The 20,033-nt window shown below is 42.4% G+C and overlaps 1 long non-coding RNA gene across 1 annotated transcript; it reads right to left on the bottom strand.

Annotated features, from left to right (window-relative positions):
• Positions 1 to 3,479: 3,479 nt before the first annotated feature.
• On the bottom strand, positions 3,480 to 18,397 carry LOC115897721. The gene is made up of 3 exons (XR_004057505.1): positions 18,320 to 18,397; positions 17,499 to 17,631; positions 3,480 to 4,565 (listed from the first exon to the last, which is right to left on the bottom strand). It is a non-coding gene; the product is annotated as an uncharacterized LOC115897721 (long non-coding RNA).
• Positions 18,398 to 20,033: the final 1,636 nt, after the last annotated feature.

The raw sequence follows: 20,033 nt of genomic DNA on the forward strand, positions 1-20,033 counted from the left end.
ACAGCCGGCTGAATGGGAGACCAGAGTTTTATTATTACTCAAAACAGTCACCCCCAAAATTTGGAGCCTGGGGTTTTTTTTAAGGATAATTTGGTGGGTAGGGAGCCATGTAGTAGGGAGAGCTGACTGGTGGGGTCTGAGATGAAATCATAGGGCGTCAAAGCTGTCCTCTTGTGCTGAGTCATTTCCTGGGTGGGGGCCACAAGACCAGATGAGGCAGTGTATTGATCTGAGTAGCACCAGCTGATCCATCGAGTGCAGGGTCTGAAAATGATCTTGAGCACCAATCTGAGGTTTTATAATAGTGATGTTATCCATAGGAGCAATTGGTAAGGTTTAGAGTCTTGTGGCCTCTAGCTAGCTACATGACTCCTATGCCATCATTTCTAATCTTGTGGCTAATTTGGTAGTCCTACAAAGATATTCTGGTCCCCTGGCAAGAAGAGGGTTCATTTCGGCAAAGGGCTGCTATCATCTTTGTTTCAAAGTTAAACTATAAACTAGGTTCCTCCCAAAGTTAGTTCAGCCTATGTCCAGGAATGAACAAAGACAGCTTGGAGGTTAGATGCAAGATGGAGTCAGGTAGGTCAGATCTCTTTCACTGTCTTAATTTTCTTTCTGTTATCATTTTTGCAAAGGTGGTTTCACTGTTTTCTCCAAAAGTCTTCCAGTCAAACCCAGGAGGTAAGTAAGGCACGGAAGACCTACAGCTTAGAGCACCCGTGCAGCTGTGCCCACCTCCCCACATTGGACAGCCCACAGCACTAGCTGCAGTTCTCCTGATCCTCACTAGAGTAGATCTTGACATATTTGTCCTTCCCAAATGTACTTGGAGTTACCTAACATGCGTTAGGCCCAGCCATGCTTAGGGTGTTGCTCAGCTCCCTCCCACCAAGCAACTATAATGGTTGATGCCTTCTGGGTTCTTCCTGTTCAGAGGGCTTTATGCATCATCTCAAGTCATCTTCACAATACCCCCAGACGACAGTGCTGCTAGCATTCCCATCTCACAGATGAGGACACTGCAGTGCAAAGAGGCCACACAATGTCCCAAGCAAATAAGTACCATGGTAAGTTATGCGTAAAGCACATGGAACACTGGTAAAAGAGTAAGTTAATTTAAAAAAAAAATAGTCATAACTCACGCTTACTGAGTTCTGTTTATCAAGCCCTGCGCCAAGTGCTGCGTGAACTCCATTTCCTTACATCCTTGTGTCGGCTGGTGTGGAAATTACATCGGAAGCATGGGCAGGCTCTGCTATCAAGGAGAGTGACCACATTTAAAAAGGCACTATCTTTTGACCTTCTGCTCTATTATCTCTTGCTCTGACTGCTAATGTTTCAAACACAGGTTGAACAGAACCAGTTTTCCCACTGCTTCCTCGAACGTCCTCTCATTCTTCACAACCATCGGGTCTGGGATAACAGGTGTGCTCCCTGTTCTTTCCCTCCCAGAACCTCCAGCTGTGCCACTGGGAATTATTATTCACAAGTTAGAAACGAGGGAAGGAAGTTCAGATAAGCTAAGTAACTTGCGCGAGTTCATCCAGCTTTCAAGGGAACAAGTCATGGTGAGGAAAGGGAGGTATAAACCCAATGCCTGGCTCCAGAACAAACAAGGAAGATTAGGGCATCTCAGGCAAAGGAAACAGCTTGGACAGAAGTATGAACAAATGTGTTTGATTAAGAGCTCCAGATGAATGTGTACAGTGGAGTACAGGGCACTCGGTGGGCAGCAGTTGGGTAGTAAAGGAATTTTTATGTTGTAGGGGAGGAAAAAACTTTTCCTCTCCTCTCTCCCATTCAGTCTCTGTGGGGTCTACAGATTAAACTGACAAAAGATAGATGAGTAAGACAAAAAAAAGAGTTTATGTACATCTGCAACAGAGAGATTCAGTGAGGAGTAACTCACCCCAGTAGACAGAGATAAAGGCTTTATATACCAAACTGAGCTAGGGGACTGGGGAGGAGTGTCAGGGCTTCAATGAGAAGGTATAGAAGGTTCTATCAGGCTTTTGGATGTGAATAGAATGGGCAGTCTATCTCCCTGGCAGCTGAATTCACAGGGAAGACCTCAAGGGAGGGCTACTGACAGCTGTATTTTCTGAGAGGTTCTGCTTTACAGCCTTTAGAGAAGTTCTGATAATAATTTCCTTCTGCCTCTTTCTTCTTTAGCTAAAGAAGCTCTGGCATTAAAAGTAATGGCAAAAACCGCAATGACTTTTGCACCAACCTAATAATCTCCATACCAATTGTAGGGATTTTGAGTGGTTCCCCACCATGCCATGGCAAAGCATGGCTCTTTATCCTTCAGCCAGAGCTTTTTAAAGCCGTGCTTTCATATGACTAGTTCTACATATCGCTAAGACCTTTGACCAGGATATTGCAAAATAATTTAATGGATTTAGTTAATTAGCAAAACCGACAAGGAAGGATAACAGCACTATTATCCCGCTTATGTGAAGAAGGAAACCAAGGCAGAGCAGTTAAATGATGTGCGAAGGATTGTGGATTATTAGTCACAAAGCAAAAACCTTGTGCCTGGGTCTTCCAAATCCTGGTCCTGAACTCTGTCCCTAACAGCGACACAACGTTTGACTCCAAGAAAGCTGCCAGTCGGCGCACACTTAGTCCTGTGCTAAAACACAGGAAGAGCTCCAAGCCCCAGTTACCCCCACGCTTGCCACATTCAGGGCCTACTTGAGCTGCATTACTTATGTGCTGTCTCTTCCACAGGTTAGCAGAAAAATACCCGCCACTCTCAGTATCTTTTGTGTTTGTAGGTGCAAATATTTATTCACAAAGCAAGAAAGAAAATTCAGAGCCCAGCTGACTTTCTCATCCTATGAGCCTCTGCACTGCCTGTTGTACTTTCCCTCTCCAGGTCAGGGCAAAAAATAATTAATCTTCAGCAAACTGAGTGACTGCGTTTCAACAAGTTTAAAGCATCTCATTGAAGAAAATACACCTCAGTCTGGTTTGAGATCCTCGGCAGACTTTGTTACCCTATCATGTTGGGTAAATCTTTTGAAGAATTCTAAGAACCTCGTCACAGGAAAGGGTGGCTTAGGGGCCTCTAGCTGTTCTCTGGGCTCCTTTGAGTTCAGAGTTTTGATGTTAGGCAGGGCCAAGAAAAGTTGTTTGCAGGGAGGGAGGAGGATGGGAGGAGTGGCAACCATGGGCCAGAATAATCAGTCACATAAAACCTTGGCTAGCCAAGTATATGACTTCTGAGGACACAGGGCCCCTTCTTCATAGACGGCTATGTCCCCAGCCCCCAGCACGGCACAATAAATAAATTTTAATATAGTTCAAATATATTGCTGACTTAGCAATGAAGAAAATAGGAAGAGGCAACTCAGCCAGGACCCTGGAGACAGTGGCCTAGGGAGGAGTCCTGGTCTCAGCCCCCCAGCTACATGACCTTGGGCAAGTTATAGAACTTCCCTAAGCCCATTTCTTCTCTGTAAAATGGGGGTCATAGGAACATCTACCTAACAGACATTGGGGCCAAGGGGAAACTTCCCCATCACCTTCTGACATTTCACTGGAAACTGCTGACAAAAGCTGATTAATAGGAGACAAGGTAGACACGTGTATTTGATCATAGTTTTACATGACACGGGAACTTTCAGCATGAAGACCCAAAGATACAGGGGAAACTGTCTATTTTATGCTTATGTTCAACAAAGTATGGACAGAAAGGGTCTGATCTAACACTGAGACTGGGAAAGCCCAGCGCTGTCCATCTCAATTCTTCTTGGTCTCTTGTGCAGCGTTTCTTCCTACTGGGTGTGGGACAGGACCCTCTCTGGCAAGGGGGTCTTATGACCTATAGTCAAACAAGGCAGGTCAGATAATTTCTTCATGGCCAGTTTTTACACAGAAAGACAGGAGGAAAGTTAAAGTAATATTTTTAGGTTATGGCTGACTTGGGGGAAAAGGATTCTGGCTTCTATTACCCACTTTGGGGAAAGGGGATTCTAGTTTCTATGGTTAGCCTTGGGCAGAATGAGAAGCCAGAGATAAGAGAGCAGGAGAAAGTCAGAGAGAAACTGTTGCTTCTGAGGCCTTCATTTTGGGGCATTGTTTTCTAAGACCCTACACAGAGTACCCATAAGAACTGGAGGAGAAACCTCATAGAAACACTTAACCTGGTGTCTGCCACCTACCAAGTGCCCAATACGTGTTAGTTATTATTAATTAAAAATGCAAGATTGTCCTCCCTGATCCCAGAAAGTCTGTCATCTCCGTGAACTTTCACAGGTTTTTTTTTTTCTTTCTTATTCCTAGAAATGGTATTTGCAAGATGTGTGTATTTGTAAATCTTTGTTCACCACCAAACAAACCAAAACCATTTCCTCATCCAGTTCATCAGTTCCTCATAAACAAAGCACAACTTCTCAGCCAAAAGTTTGTCATCAAAGCTTGCTTTCTTCATTGTTTAACTCAGTTGTGTTTTGTTTCTTATTTTCTGGGAAATGTTGTTGTCCTCAGGTTCCTCTTCCCCAGAGCCAGCAGCCAGGCACCACTGTTTCCATCTCGCTAAGCACATCATGGACATCCTGTGGAGATAATGGATTCCAGAGAGCAAGGGGCCACTTACGTGGAAGAGCCCGGAGTCTTTGGGTAAAGGGTGACAGTGCAGAAACCTCACTAATGCACTCTTTCCATTACCATTCTGCAATTTTTCCCGTCTCCCACTATTTCCTTCGATTAAGCTTCCATAAGAAAAATTAATATGACTATATTAGTATATTCACAAACAATTATTATAATAACTTATGTATTAGTAATTCATTATATAAATAAAATTATATTATATAATATATAAATAAATTACTAATACATAACTGATAACACAGAAGTATGTTTCAGAGAGTTGATTTTTAAAAAACTCCTTATTAGAGTAAATATTGTCACTTAATAATAATACACAGTCTTATAAAGAGCACAAGACTTCACTGCCTTTGCTTTTTAAAAGGAAACAAAAGATTAGAATTGGGTCGTATATCCAATGTGAAATATAGGGTATTTCAATTAAGATTCAAGTTGACTTTTTAAAGTGTTGTTCAAGTCAAATGCTACCCTATGTCAATTGCTTCCAGCTGCTGAATGAGTTTGTAAAGTTATAGGGCATTATAACAACATTGACTGCAAACTTCTTAATTTCACTTTTAGAACATAGGAGATAAATCACATTGTGTGTAAAAGTGTATCCAAATAATAAGCAATAAATACATAAAGAATAACAACAATAAATAAAGAATTACAACAACAACAACAACCAAAAAAAAAGCTTTCCTCTTTAAAACCGTTCATCTGCCCGGGGTCATTGTCTTTCATCTGGCCCAGCAGTCGGCAGCCAGAGATGGCCCTGACACTTCTCGGAAACCTCAAGGTCTGGGGCCGGATAAATTTTTAGAAGCCTCCTTAACATGGTTCTTTACGTTGAATGTTTTCAGCTTTAACAAAAGCCACGTGAACACGGGTCTGGAAAAGGTGATACACTTGAAGAAAAAGAAAAAAAAAAGTCACTGGCTTTATCTGTGTTCTGTTCCCTGGAGGTGGGCAGGCCAGAGTGGAGGTAGACCAGTGAATTGATTTGTTTTGCAACGGATTTCGCAGCTGTGGGTAGATTCTTGAATTTTCTTTGGTGTGTCTTTTTAACTCATTTTGTGTCCTGACAACTCTGAAAACCCGGACTACTCCAGTAGCTCTTTCACCAGCCACACCCGAGAAGAGAGAAACTGAGGTGGGCCAGAACTGATAGGAAAGCTATGCTATGACCCCAAGAGAATCTCACTCTGGAGCACTTGTCTACCAAAATGTTGGAAAATCTTTTATTTTCTAATGCTCTGTTTCACTTCCCCACACTCCTGCTTGCATCTTCCAGAAATAATTGAAATCCTGGTCCTAAAAGTGTCTGCTCCTGTAATATCTGTGTGCTGCCACCAGATGGCACCAAAAGTCACAACTCTATTGGTATACTATGTGCCAGGCACCTTGCTAGGCATTAAGAATCCAGTAGTGAACAAAAAAGACAGGGACCCAACCTCTCTGAGTCAAGCAGGAAGGCAGACATTAAACAAAATATTATAAATATTTGAATGGCAATGCTGAGAGAAAGTGCCCAGAGGCTAATCCTGGGAGCGAGCAGAGACAGCAAAGTTCACACATATTCTATGGCCCTCCCCACATTGTCCAGCCATCTTGCAGTTAGGCAAGGCCTTGTGACCATTGAGGCCAATGAGATGTGAATGAAAATCATATGTGACCCCTTAGAGCCAAGGTAGAGAAAAGTGAGTATAATTTCTCTATGCTTGTCTCTTCCTTTGCTGTGGTAGCTGGTAACGTGATGGGTGGCAGAGCCTCTGTTAGCCTGAATCCCTGAGTAAGTATGTGGAGGACAGCCACCACAGAGCCATCACTAACCCCATGCTACTTGACCCCAATCCTCCACAGCTCATGTTGGATAGGTAGCATAAGTTTTATTGAATTAAGCCATAAAGAGTTGGGGGTTGTTTCTGCAGGTATGTCAGTCTGCCTAAGGACTGACTTTGTAGCTGCAGCGATGGAACTAAGAATGGAGTCTTTCTCCTCTAAGTGAGTGGGCCTTTGCATAAGCAGCACAGACAGATGAGGGATGGAGGAAACAGAAGCAAGCTGCATTGCCACCACCTATCCTCCTGAGACCAGTGAGAAGGAGGGGACTTCCTAACCAAAGAAGCTAGGAAAGCCAACAGGATCTTAAGCATTTCAAGCAGCTTACTGAGCACGTGATAACAGACCAAAAGGGTATGATTATTCCAGCAGACCCAGGTTCTGGCCAGGGGAGAGCAGAGCCTGACGTAGCTGATCTCAGTAGGGGTAGCTTGTAGACTTGTCCCAGGCTGCCCACAGACACGGCCATGAGGCCTCTCTACTTATAACAGCCACAAACATAATGAAAAAAAAAAATAGGTAGGTAGCCGTGGGGTTAGTGGGGCACCAATTACCCCATAAATCAATTTGCTTGTGTGTGTGTGTGGAGTGGGGGTTGCGGGAGCTTCTGATTTTGATATAATTTCAAACAAGAGAAAAAAATGGAAGAATCATAGAAAGAACTTCCACATACAATACCCTTCATCAAGGTTTACTAGTCCATTCTAAAAGTTACTAAAAACCAAGTAATCTCTTTCATACCCAACCTAGCTATAATGCCTAACCCAAACTTCAATATTAAAATTTCATGAGTCAGCTTTATATATAAGATTTGCAAAATATGATAGAGTACTGATATGGTTTGGGTGTGTCCCAACCCAAATCTCAACTTGAATTGTATCTCCCAGAGTTTCCACATGTTGTGGGAGGGACCTAGGGGGAGGTAATTGAATCATGGGGTAATTGAATCTTTCCCGTGATACTCTCAGGACAGTGAATAAGTCTCACGAGATCTGATGGGCTTATCAGGGGGTTCCACTCTTGCTTCTTCCTCATTTTCTCTTGCCACTGCCATGTAAGAAGTACCTTTCGCCTCCTGCCATGATTCTGAGGCCTCCCCAGCCATGTGGAACTGTAAGTCCAATTAAACCTCTTTTTCTTCCTAGTATCAGGTATGTCTTTATTAGCAGTGTGAAAAAGGACCAATACAAGTATCCTTAATGTATAGTTATTTTATATTTAAAAAAAAAGTAACACTCACTAGAAAAATAGGCAAAGGCCATAAGTAGCCATTTGAAAAAAGGAACAGAATGGACAAAATTACGAAAATTTCAATCCCTCTAGTAATAAATGTAAGTTAAAACCTCATTTTCCACCTAGCAGACTAACAAGGGTTTATATGTATGATTGTGCTTTTGTTGGCGATAGTATGAGAAAATGGCACTTGCATACATATGTGCTATTTCTGGAAATTGGTGCAAGGAATGATGTAATTGGCTTCTCTGGCAACAAATGTCAAAAATTTTTTTTATTAATGCACTTGCCTTTTAGCACAGCAATCTTAATTCTAGGAAGGTATCTGAGGGAACAGGCAAACAAATGTCCCTGACCCACCCCAAGAAGAAGTGTATCTATTGGCTGGGCGCGGTGGCTCACACCTGTAATCCCAGCACTTTGCAAGGCCGAGGTGGGCAGATCACAAGGTCAGGAGATCGAGAGCATCCTAGGTAACACGGTGAAACCCCCTCTCCACTAAAAATACAAAAAATTAGCCGGGCATGGTGGTGGGCGCCTGCAGTCCCAGCTACTCAGGAGGCTGAGGCAGCAGAATGGCATGAACCTGGGAGGCGGAGCTTGCAGCGAGCCGAGATCGCACCACTGCACTCCAGCCTGGGCGACAGAGCGAGACTCCGTCTCAAAAAAAAAAAAAAAAAAAAAAAAAAAAAAAAAAAAAAAAAAAAAAAAAAAAAAAAAGAAGTGAATCCATCACAACATTATCAAAAAAAACAAAAACAAACAAACAAACAAAAAACAGAATGAAGAAACTTTGGTCAATTAAATGATGGTGTTTTGTACAAAGCACTAACACCACCTACGTAGCACTTATAGAATGCCAGGCTCTGTTCTTAACTTTTTGCATATATTAACTTATCTAGGCCTCCCAATAGATATAGGTACTACAATTACTGTCAGCATTTCACAGATGATGAAACTGAGGAACAGAGAGGTTCGCTAACCAGGTCATAAAGCTAGTCAATGCAGAACTAATATCTGCATCTAGGCGGTCTGGTCTGAGTCAGCTCTCTTAGACATACATTACACAACCTTTCATTGGATGTGTAAGCCTCTCTCTGCAGCTACTAAAATGACAAAGTAGATTGTATTCACTGTCATGAAAAATGTTCACAAGATATGCATGAGAAAAGTCGATTATGAAACATTAAGTACAGTATGCAACCATCATTTTAAAAGGAATTATATATACATGAGTATAAGAATATATAAAAAATGGCCAGGCACGGTGGCTCATGCCTGACATCCCAGCACTTTGTGAGGTTGAGGTGGGCAGATCACGAGCTCAGGAGTTCGAGACCAGCCTGACCAACATGGTGAAACCCCATCTCTACTAAAAATACAAAAAGTAGTCAGGCATGGTGGTTCATGCCTGTAATCCCAGTTACTCAGGAGGCTGAGGCAGGAGAATCACTTGAACCCAGGAGGCAGAGGTTGCAGTGAGCCAAGATCATGCCTCTGCACTCCAGCATAGGTGACAGAGCGAGACTCCACCTCAAAAAAAAAGAAAAAAAAAAAAAAAAAGAATGCATAAAAAATTTCCTCAAAAGATTAGCAGTGTTGGGATTGTAGGAGAATTTTAGAATTTTGCTTCTTTTACATCTCTTCATTTGCTAAGTTTTCCACAATGATCATATAATTCTTGTAATATAAAATTTTAAATGAATAATTCTACTACCCAATCCTTCTTTCTCCTCTGTAATTCCACAAATGGTCTCAGGGACACTCCCTAATAAATATCCTGCAGACCGACCTTTATCTCAGACTCTGCTTCCCAGAGAATTCAGCCTCTGAAGCATCCCAACAGTGCCAAGAGTGGTCCAAGAAAGCAGGCAATGAAATGATGCTTAGCAACTGGCTCACTCACCATCTGGCTGGCAATGAAGACCCCATCACTGGAGGCAGCGGAGCACAGACAGCTCCTGTTCCAATTACTAAAACTTCCTTTATGGTGAATTAGAATGGTGCATAGGGAAAAGGGAATACGATAGCTGGTGCTATGTACTTAGTGTTAGAATAATATAGGGGAAAGAGTAATCTTCGAGAAGTGAGATAGGATGCTGTTGCTATACTCCATTGAAGTTTTACAGAGATAATTTAGCTCAAGAAAAAGCTCAGAGCAATTAATGGGCTACTGAAAGCCAGCATTAAAGTCAGAGGGTCTTTAGGAAGGTAAAGAGGCTTTCCCCACCTGAAGAGAGAGGGCAGGAAAAGTTGAGGCCCAGGTAAAGTCCCATGTCTTAATGGTGATTTTTGCTAGAACTCCAGTGAGGGTTAAAATTCTTAATCAAGGCAGATCTGTTATGTCAAGGTTAGGAATGTGGTTGGGGAAGAATGAATCCCGACCTGTGAGGTGGAATGGAATACATAGGTTGATTTTCCTCACACTCTTGAGTTCCCAGATTCCTCTAGATCTTTTCCATTTGAAGAAGAAAGTGAACCACCTCTCTCTGTTAAGAGCTAGGACCACTCCCTTACTTGAAGACAATGCAGAGTCCTCTATCTCCGCTCTGGGCCACTGGGCCTCTAACTGTGTCTTCTAACTAGAAGTAAGTTGCAGCTTAACCCAGCTGCAGATGTGCCGGGCCCGACAAAGGAGAAAAGGGACTGCACCCCAGGGAGATCCACCTAGCATGTCCACACATGGGACTGGATTCTGAGTTACTTGATCAAAGAGGCTAGAACATAATACTGAATAAGGAAAATGTTGACAAAAATAAGTCAAACTCTGTAAAATATTTGAAGGGATTCATTCTGAGCCTAATACAAGTGACAAAGGTTCAAGGCATAGTCTCATGAGGTCCTGAGAACATATGCCCAAGGTGGTTGGGTTACAGCTTGATTTTATACATTTTAGGGGGACAGAAGTTAAAGGCAGACATTCATGGATACATGTAAGGTGTACATTGGCTCAGCCTGGAAAGATGAGACAACTCAAAGTGGAGGTGGGGTGCTTCCAGGTCATAGGTGGATTCAAAGATTTTCTGAGTGGCAGTTGGTTGTAAGAGTTATTAATCTAAAGATTTGGAATCAGTAGAAAGGAGTGTCTGGGTTAAGATAAAGCGTTGTGGAGACCAAGGTTCTTGTTATGTAGATGAAGCCTCTAGGAAACAGGCTTCAGAGAGAATAGAGGGTAAATGTCTCTTGTCAGACCTAAAAAGGTGCTAGATTCTTAATCTCTCCTGGATCAGGAAAAGACCTTGAAAGGGAAAGGGATTCTCTACAAAATGTAGATTTTCCCCATAAGAGACAGCTGTGCGTGGCCATTTCAAAATATGTCAAAGAAATATATTTTGGAGTAAAATATTTTGACTGCTTTCAAGGCCTGCTATCTGTCATGTGATGTTATCCTAAAGTCAAGTTGGAATTTAGTATCTTATTGCTACAAAGAGTCTGTTTTGTCAGTCTTAAGATCTCTGTTTCAATCTTAATGCTGGTCAGTTGTGCCTGAACTCCAAAGGGACAGGAGTGTCTAATGAGGCATGCCCAACTCCTCCTTTCCATAATGGTTTGAACTAGTTTTTCAGGTTTATTTGGGAATTCACTTGGCAGAGAGAAGGTATCCATTCAATCAATTGAGGGACTTATAATTTTATTTTTGGTTTATAAAAAGTTTATTGGTTTAGGAGTATGTTTCTGAAATGCAGATGTTAACTTTTTAGCAAGGACCCTAAGCAATGGTATGTTCTAGTCTCTAGGCTATTTCTTAGATGCATGGGAAAAGCAATGGCTCCCACTAAGGGAGGGTGAAATGCCAGAATTATTCTAGCAGCTGCTGGAAGAAGGGATTGAAAGATTCACAGAAGTGGGCATGCTGGAGTACATCTACTACATGAAGCCAGGATACTCACCAAATAATTACAGTGCACAGGAAAGCCATAAGCAGTACACTGGTGAGAGGCACACCAGCATCACTAAAAAGCACAGTGATGCCTCTTCTTCGCAGGTCATTGGTAACTGTAGAAAAGGTGATCGCAGAACACAGAACTAAGCTAACTGATAGCAATAGAGATGATCATAACCACCCTGCTACCCAGTGGGGGTAGGGAGAGTAGAGGACAGATGATGATGTGTAGCTGTCAAAAATCAGATAGATCTAATCGTCATGATGAGCAGCAAAGCTGGAGCAGTCCAGAGGGCCAGGCCAAGACAGCTATAGAAACAGTTAAGAAAACACAGCATTCCTAGGGGCAAAATAGATGGACAGTTAACAAAGAACTCTTCAGTTTACCATCAAAATAAACCAAAAATGAATGATCAAGATACTGAAGGAGCTGGGCACAGTGACCCAGGGGCCCATGCCAGTGACCCAACATTTTGGGAGGCTGAGGTGGTTGGATCACTTGAGGCCAGGAGTTCAGGATGAGCATGGGTAACATACTAAGACCCTGTCTCTACAAATAATAATAATAATAATAATAATAATACAAACACTAGCTGGGTATGGAGGTGCACACCTGTAGCCCCAGCTACTCGGGTGGCTGAGGCAGGAGGATTGCTTGAACCCAGTAGGTTGAGGCTGCAGTAAGCTGTGTGAACAGCCTGGGTGAAATAATGAGACCCCGTGGAGAGAGAGAGAGAGAGAGACAGAGAGAAGGAAGGAAGGAAGGAAGGAAGGAAGGAAGGAAGGAAGGAAGGAAGGAAGGAAGGAAGGAAGGAAGGAAGGAAGGGAGGGAGGGAGGGAGGGAGGGAGGGGAGGAAGGAAGGGGAAAAAAAGAAAAAAAAGAAAACAAAAACAAAAACAAAACACCAGAGGGCAGTTGCCCCAATAAAAAAATCCATGATTTCCTGCCCAGTTACTGGAGCTAACCCAGGTTTTAGACTTGGAACCCAATGAGGGAAGGTGAAGCCAAGTTCCCAGAAGGAAGGACTTTCCAAAAGAGAATCTACAAACGGCCAATAAAAACATAGAAAGCTGTAAACATCAGTTGTCATCAGGAAAATACAAATTAAAACTGAGATGAGACACCATTGCCACTAAAGTTGCTAATATCAAAAAGACTAGCATTACCAAATGTTAGCCAAAATGTGGAACACTTGATTTAGGATCAAAACTCAAACTCACATTCATCAGGTGTGAGTCCTTGCAGTGTCAAAGTATACATCAGAAACTAATACTGCCCTTCCCAAGACCTGAAGAAGTATGCAAAGGGTTCAGGGTAGAAGCACCTGCTGCTGTGGCCTCTTTTTCATATATTAAAAAAAAAGACTTTCATCTCTTTCTGGAAATATGTAACCTCTGAAAATATTTTGGTGGGTAACCTTCTGGACTTTTTTTAATACTACACAAATTGTTTAGGAGCCTATTTTTTAGACCTAATTTTAGACTACAAAAATTGAGAAGGTGGCACAGAGGGTTCTCATGCCCCTCTCACCCAGTTTCCCCTATTATTAACATCTTACATTAGAATATTAAATATATTTGTTATAATTAATGAAGTAATATTAATACATTATTATTCATGAAAGATCGTGTTTGTTCGTCTGTTTTTCATTCCAATTGCCTCAGTTTTTCCCTAATGTCCTTTTTGCGTTTCAGAATTCCACCCAGGGCACACATGACATTTAGTCCTCATGTCTGCTCAGGCTCCTCTTAACTGTGGCAGTTTCTTAGACTTACCTTGTTTTTGATGACCTTGACAGTTTTGAGTACTGGTCAGGTGTATCAAAGGATGTGCCTATAATGAAATTTGTCTATTGTTTTCTTGTGGTAAGACTGGAGTTATGGGGCTCTGCTGGCTTTTTTCTTTAATCAAGGATTTGGATCACTTGGGGGCTAAACTTTGAAAATGGTCCCAATTACTGACTGAAGAGAGAGTTCTTTCTGATCTCTGGAAAACCTGTCTCTTGCCGCTTTAGTGGGCTGAACTAACGTTCAAATTCCAAGTCAAACATAATAGAAAAGAACGTCTTCGAAAATTTGCTTTTTAAAAAGACCTCCTCTTTATACTGCAGAGCCTATAAAGAAACCTCTATGACCATGTGCTTTTATTTAATTAACATTTGTTTAAAAAGTACCGTTTCCCTGTATTCCGTGGGCATACAGGTCATATTTCAGTTCAGTAAAGAGATTTTTCGAATCACTTTATAATCGTTGTGTTTTAATGAAATTCTGAGGAGCAATTAGTTTTTATGAAGGTAATTGGCATTCAAACATCACTTGTGATTGAGATTTTGTTTTCTTTTTCTTTCAGCACAAAAGTGGAAGTGCATGGTAGAGAAGAAAAATCAGTGCACGCTTAATTGGCTTTCAATAGAAAAGCAGGCAGCTGCTCTTCTTGATATATACATTTGTGGCACTTTTTTATCTTGTAAATATCTCAAGCTAAATAAATGAAAAGAAATTTTGAGGAAACAGTTTGCTGTATGAAAAACATGAGTTTTCTTTAAAGTACAACTTACATACAGTAAAATATACAAATTAGATATCAATTTGATGAATTTTGCAAACGGTAAACCCATGTGTCTTCTATCCCAAACTAAATAAGGAACATTTCTATCATTGCAGAAAATTCCCTTATTCCCCTTTCCAGTGAATTTACCCTTCCTCCTCCCCAGAGAAATAACTTTCTGATTTTCATCACCAAGGGTTTGTTTTGCTTATTCTTGATTTCATATAAATGAAGCAGACTGTAAGCTTTTGTGTCTAGTTTCTTTCAATTAATATAAGATACTGAGATTAACTAGCCATAATAACATCAATGCGCAGCTCAAGAGACATAGCTCCACTGGCCTCTATGCCCAGCAGACCCATCTGTAACATTTTTTTACTTTTATTTTACTTTAGTTTTGAGACAGAGTCTCTCTCTGTCAGCCAGGCTGGAGTGCAGAGGCACAATCATGGCTCACTGCAGCCCCCACCTCCCAGGCTCAAGTGATCCTCCCACCTCAGCCTCCCAAGTAGCTGGGACTATAGGCACATGCCACCACACCTGGCCAATTTTTTTTTTTTTTTTTTTTTTTCTGTAGAGACAGCTCTCACTGTTTTGCTGGGGCTGGTCTTGAATTCCTGGGCTCAAGAAATCCTCCTGCCTCAGCGTCCCAAAATGCTGGGATTACAGGCATGAGCCACTAGACCCAACCCATCTGTAATCTTCTGTTCATCCCAGATGACTTTCTTTAGCTGGGATACTGAAATCTAGGGCATCTCCAGAAGAAGGGTCTGGGAGACATTTAAGACTGAGAAACAGTTGAGAGAATTCAGGCCTGAAAACAGGTTTAGGAGAAGGAAAAGAGAAGAAAAAGGGGGACAAGTAATGGTCATACAATATTAGGTCTGTCATCTGAAAGGGGAAACAGACTTTGTGTCTAGTTCCAGAATTAGAACTCGTGGCTGGAACTTACTGGGAGGTAGTTTTCAGCTCTGTATAAAGAGGAACATCTTTCAACAGGAGGTCACTGGGGTCCCTTGAATGGTAGTTAAGTTTCTCAACACAGGAATTGTACACAAAGAGGCTAATAGCCATTTGTCATAGATGCTGTTAAAGGAAATCCCCCATTAGGTAGGCGAGAACATCTTCCTATGTCTTGTGGCTTTCAGTTTAGACAAAGGTAGGCTTTACCTCCACTTTGTACTAGTTGGTCAGTGCTGAGTTTTTTATCTTGCATATTTTACATTGGCAAGAAGGTCATATGATTTTCCCCCATGTACCTTAGAACCAGCTGCTGCCATGAAAACTTATTAAGCCTAAGTATTCAGACTTCAGGATGAATTCTGTGTTTTCATTTTCTTTTTGAGATGGAGTCTTGCTCTGTTGCCCAAGCTGGAGTGCAGTGGCACAGTCTCAGCTCACTGCAACCTCTGCCTCCCGGGTTCAAGTGATTCTCCTGCCTCAGCCTCCTGAGTAGCTGGGATTACAGGCAGGCACCACCATGCCTGGCTAATTTTTGTATTTTTAGTAGAGACAGGGTTTCACCATGTTGGTCAGTCTGGCCTCAAACTCCTGACCTCGTGATCTGCTTGCCTTGGCCTCACCAAGTGCTAGGATTACAGGTGTGAACCACCATGCCCAGCCTGTGTTCTCATTTTCAGAGCATTCACTATAAGAAAGAGTCCTTCCTCTGTCTTGCTCCTCAGTGATCCTGCTGGATAGCCACAGGCAGCGTGAAGTCATCACCCCCACAAACATGAACATGGCACCCACAAGGGCAGGTGCTACTGAAGGGTTTGCTCTGCCCTCCTTCAAGATCCAGTTTGCCATTGAAATTAAAACACAGAGCTCAGCAAATCTTTTGCAAGTCATCCTCAGTGAGTTGGATAAATGCAGAAGAGGAAGTAATGAGAAGAGAGGAAACGTTTATAAGAGAAGCGGCTATCCCGCAGGTAGCCGAAAGGTCTCCCTAATCTATCTACATCTGCACCCACCTTTCCTTCTCCAATTTCCAGCCCATGGTCATTGAGCCTGGATTAGATATCTCAGTATAAACCCCACCCAAAGCAGCTGTCCTCAGGAGAAAAGAAAGCAGAGGAAATAAGTTGGTTATTCAGCAGATCCCAAGTTGACTTCTTTCACCTACAAATCCCAATTATTATTATTATTATTATTATTATTGTTATTATTTTTTGAAACAGGGTCTTACTCTGTCACTCAGGCTGGAGTGCAACGGTATGATCTCAGCTAACAGCAACCTTTGCCTCCCAGGTTCAGGCAATTCTCTTGCCTCAGCCTCCCAAGTAGCTGAGATTACAGGCACCTGCCACCACGTCCAGCTAATTTTTGTATTTTTAGTAGAGACAGGGTTTTGCCATGTTGGTCAGGCTGGTCTCGAACTTCTGACCTAGGTGATCTGCTCACCTTGGCCTCTTAAAGTGCTGGGATAACAGGCATGAGCCACTATGCCAAGCCCTAATCCCAATTTTAACAAGTATCTTCGTTGTCTTCATAGTTTGTCCTGTGCCTTTTTCGTCCTCCACCTACTTTTTAGCTTTAATCTATCACAAAAATGTTTCAAACATCTATATCATGCCTAGGACTTCCCTTCCCTTTCTCAAAGCCACCATCTCTGAGAAGCCGGTCCATGAACCTCACCCGCTTGCTTCACTCTCTGACTCCACCTCTCACAGTCTATAAACAGCCAGGGCATGCCAGTGTGACCTCATTTACACATTGCCTTATACACATAGCAAAGTTGTTTGTAGGAATAAATGTTATGTTTCATAATACCTCAACTCAACAGAAATCTCATTTATTTTTTAATCTATATATATTCAACAACGTGATGTTTACGGTGAAAGCAGAAAGGCCTCCCACATTGCAACCCCAAGTGATTCATGGAGAGAAACCACTCCCAATAGCTGCCCCCTGGGAGGCTTGGTCAAGGCAGCTCTCCCGGTCAAGAAAGATCTCATGAGGCTTTTCTTCCACCCAGATATTTACATGAGGCTCTGCCCAGCCACACCGCTTCAGGAGAGCAGATGGGTATGACAGAGCTAAAAGAGCACACGGATGAGCATGCAAAAGAGCTAACACAACCTTGACTTTTCAGAGCTGATTCTGCTTTCAGAGACCATCTAGTCAGCCCATTCACCCAGAGAGAGGAAATGGCATTCACCCAATGCCTCCCTGTTAGTAAGGGGGCAGAGCTGGGGCAGGAACTCACATTTCCCTATTTGTGATTAACTCATCTTATACGATGAGCTAACATGGATGAACAAAGGTCATTGTATCGGTGGGAACTCGTGTAACACACAAACTGGGATTGACTTGGCCAATCACTACTGTCTGACATTGACTCCCTAAACCCCAATTTCCCCTTCTGTGAAATGGGATAGTCACACCTACCTTATGGCATTTGTAAAGACGAAAACGGCAGAGGGCATGGAGATGGCCTGCTGCCTATTGACATTAAAAGATTCCCTGCTCTTTTATTGCAACTCAGCCAGCCTCCAGCATTCATTTCAGGTCTGGTGTCTCCCTAAAACATACCAAAAATTGTCTCAAACATTTGAAATATGATTAGCTTTATGGGCAACATTAAAATCCTCCTCTTTAAAATGAATATTTTTCACATTATCTTTCTGCATTGTCTGGGCTAGAGTCAAAGTCAGAGGACATTTTTGAAAGTGTTTTGTGACTCAGCTGCTGTTTGAAACATCTGGGGCTTATTTTTCACCTTTGAAGAACACAGTGCCTCTTACTTTTACCTCTTGTAGAGCATCAAATACACTGGCACATTGGCTAAGGTAACACACATGCAAAAAAAAAAATTGAGTAAATGATGCCTGGATGGAAACTTCTCCCCGAAAATCTCTTACTTTAGTTTCCAAACATACTCATAGAGGATAAAGGCCCTGCCAGCACTGGGAGGGAACAACAGACAGGGAGGGAGAGAGTACCCTTCCTTTGTAGGAGGTGGGGAACAATGAGACTCAGAGAGATATAGAGTAATCATGCTTTGGGTTGGGGAAATGGGCCCAGAGCATAGCCTGGGCTTCATGACATCCCCATATGTTCCCTGGCTGAGAGGTGACTTAGAGAGGCAAGAGTTGTGGAGGAGGTGAGGCCATCCACTATTGACCTAATCTGCCATCAGGCAAGGCCACGTAAGTGGGCCTGCTGTTCTCCACACCCCCGCTCCCCAACAAGCACACAACCATACTCACGCCTGTTCTCTCAGGACTTCCCCTTCAAAGCTGCCTTAGTGCTCTTCGTAACCTGATTTCACTTCTAGAAAACATGCTGTAGGGGAGGAAACACCCAGAGCAATCTGTCCCAGCTCTGTATCACCACCCCTCTCACTCCAGATGGTTCTAGTTGCAAAAGTTTGCATTCTGAGCTTTCAGATACGACTGTGCTCCACATCCCCTCCACCCATAGACCTTCAGAAATATCCCACTGTCTGATCAGGAGAACCTCCCATTTGTGTGCTCATGTACTCCCAAATTAGGACTATTTACTTGTCATGGTATCCTGCACACATTATCACTTTTTAATCCTGACCCTAAGAAGCATGTACTCTTATGCCTGGTTCAAGGGAGGGAAGACGGAGACTTTAGGAAGATGACTCTCTCAGTACAAAAACAGAATTCTAACCAGGTGTGTCTCTATAATGCTGCTCATTCTACAATTAATTTCTCCCTAAACTGAATTCTCAAAAGGAATTTTTATTTTTTCTCTTAGGAAAATGAATCGATGCCCCAAAATTATTTTTAAAGCAATACAATGACATTCTTGGTTGCATATACAAAATCAATTGCCATTTTTTTTTTTACCAACATAATCCCCACTTTGATTTTTGTTCCACACAGCCCATGTCTCAGAGATGCTGGTTACACCCTCGGATCCAGAATGGGACAGACTGGCATATGAATATCACTTTCCTCTTGGCAGTGATTGGTTCAGAAATGGGCATGTGAGCCAATTCTGGTCAATAAGCCTAGAGAATAGATTTGATAATGTCTTCTGAAGCTTCTTTCTCAGTTTTAAGAAAGAACCACAAATAGTAGTCTCTCTCTCACTGAATGTGAGTAAGAAAGCAAGCAGCCACAATGACTATGGATAGCCATCCCACCGTAAGAACAACCAGACTCAGGATGAAGCCAACCAGCCAACCCTGGGAATGTCTAATGAGAATAATGAGACATCACTTAATGACATCACTAAGACATTGGCTCAACCAACCCTGAAGGCCACCCCCGCCCCCCGGACTTCCTGCCTTATAGGCAAATAAATGTCATATGACATTAACTGATTTGAATTAGGTTTTCTGTTTTTCACACTGAAAGCATCTTTAACTGATGCTGGGATTCACCACATTTCCTGCATCTACAGAACTATGCAATCATCATTCACATCTTAAATAATGGTCTGGAGGTAGCACACACTCCTTAATCAACAAACAAAATACAGGCTTTGCATGCGGTGAGTTCCGTGTGGTGCCATAAAGATGGTCACACATTCTTTGTCATTGGGAGGCCATTGAGAGTTGACATCAGTTTCCCCTTCTCTTGAATCTGGGCTGGACTTGTGGTTATTTTGACCAGTAGAATGCAGTTGAAGTGACACTTAGTAATCTCCAAGGCTGACCCTTAAGAGATAGTTCAGCTTTGCTATATGACTGGCAACACTCTTTCTTGAAACACAGCCACCATGTAAGACATTTACCTACCCCGTGGCCACCATTCTGTGAAGAGCCCACGCTAGCCATGATGAGAGAGACAGAAAGAGGGTGGTGGTGGGGTCCTGTGGAATAGCACTGAGGTACCAGATGTGATAACACCTTTGAAATGTAGCCAAGTGAAACCAGCAGAAGCAATGTAGAACTAAATGACTGCTTAGTAGAGCCCTCCCGAAATTCATGATGTGCAAATAAAATGG

This window comes from Rhinopithecus roxellana, chromosome 5 (genome assembly GCF_007565055.1).
Source record: "Rhinopithecus roxellana isolate Shanxi Qingling chromosome 5, ASM756505v1, whole genome shotgun sequence".
NCBI lineage: Eukaryota > Metazoa > Chordata > Mammalia > Primates > Cercopithecidae > Rhinopithecus > Rhinopithecus roxellana.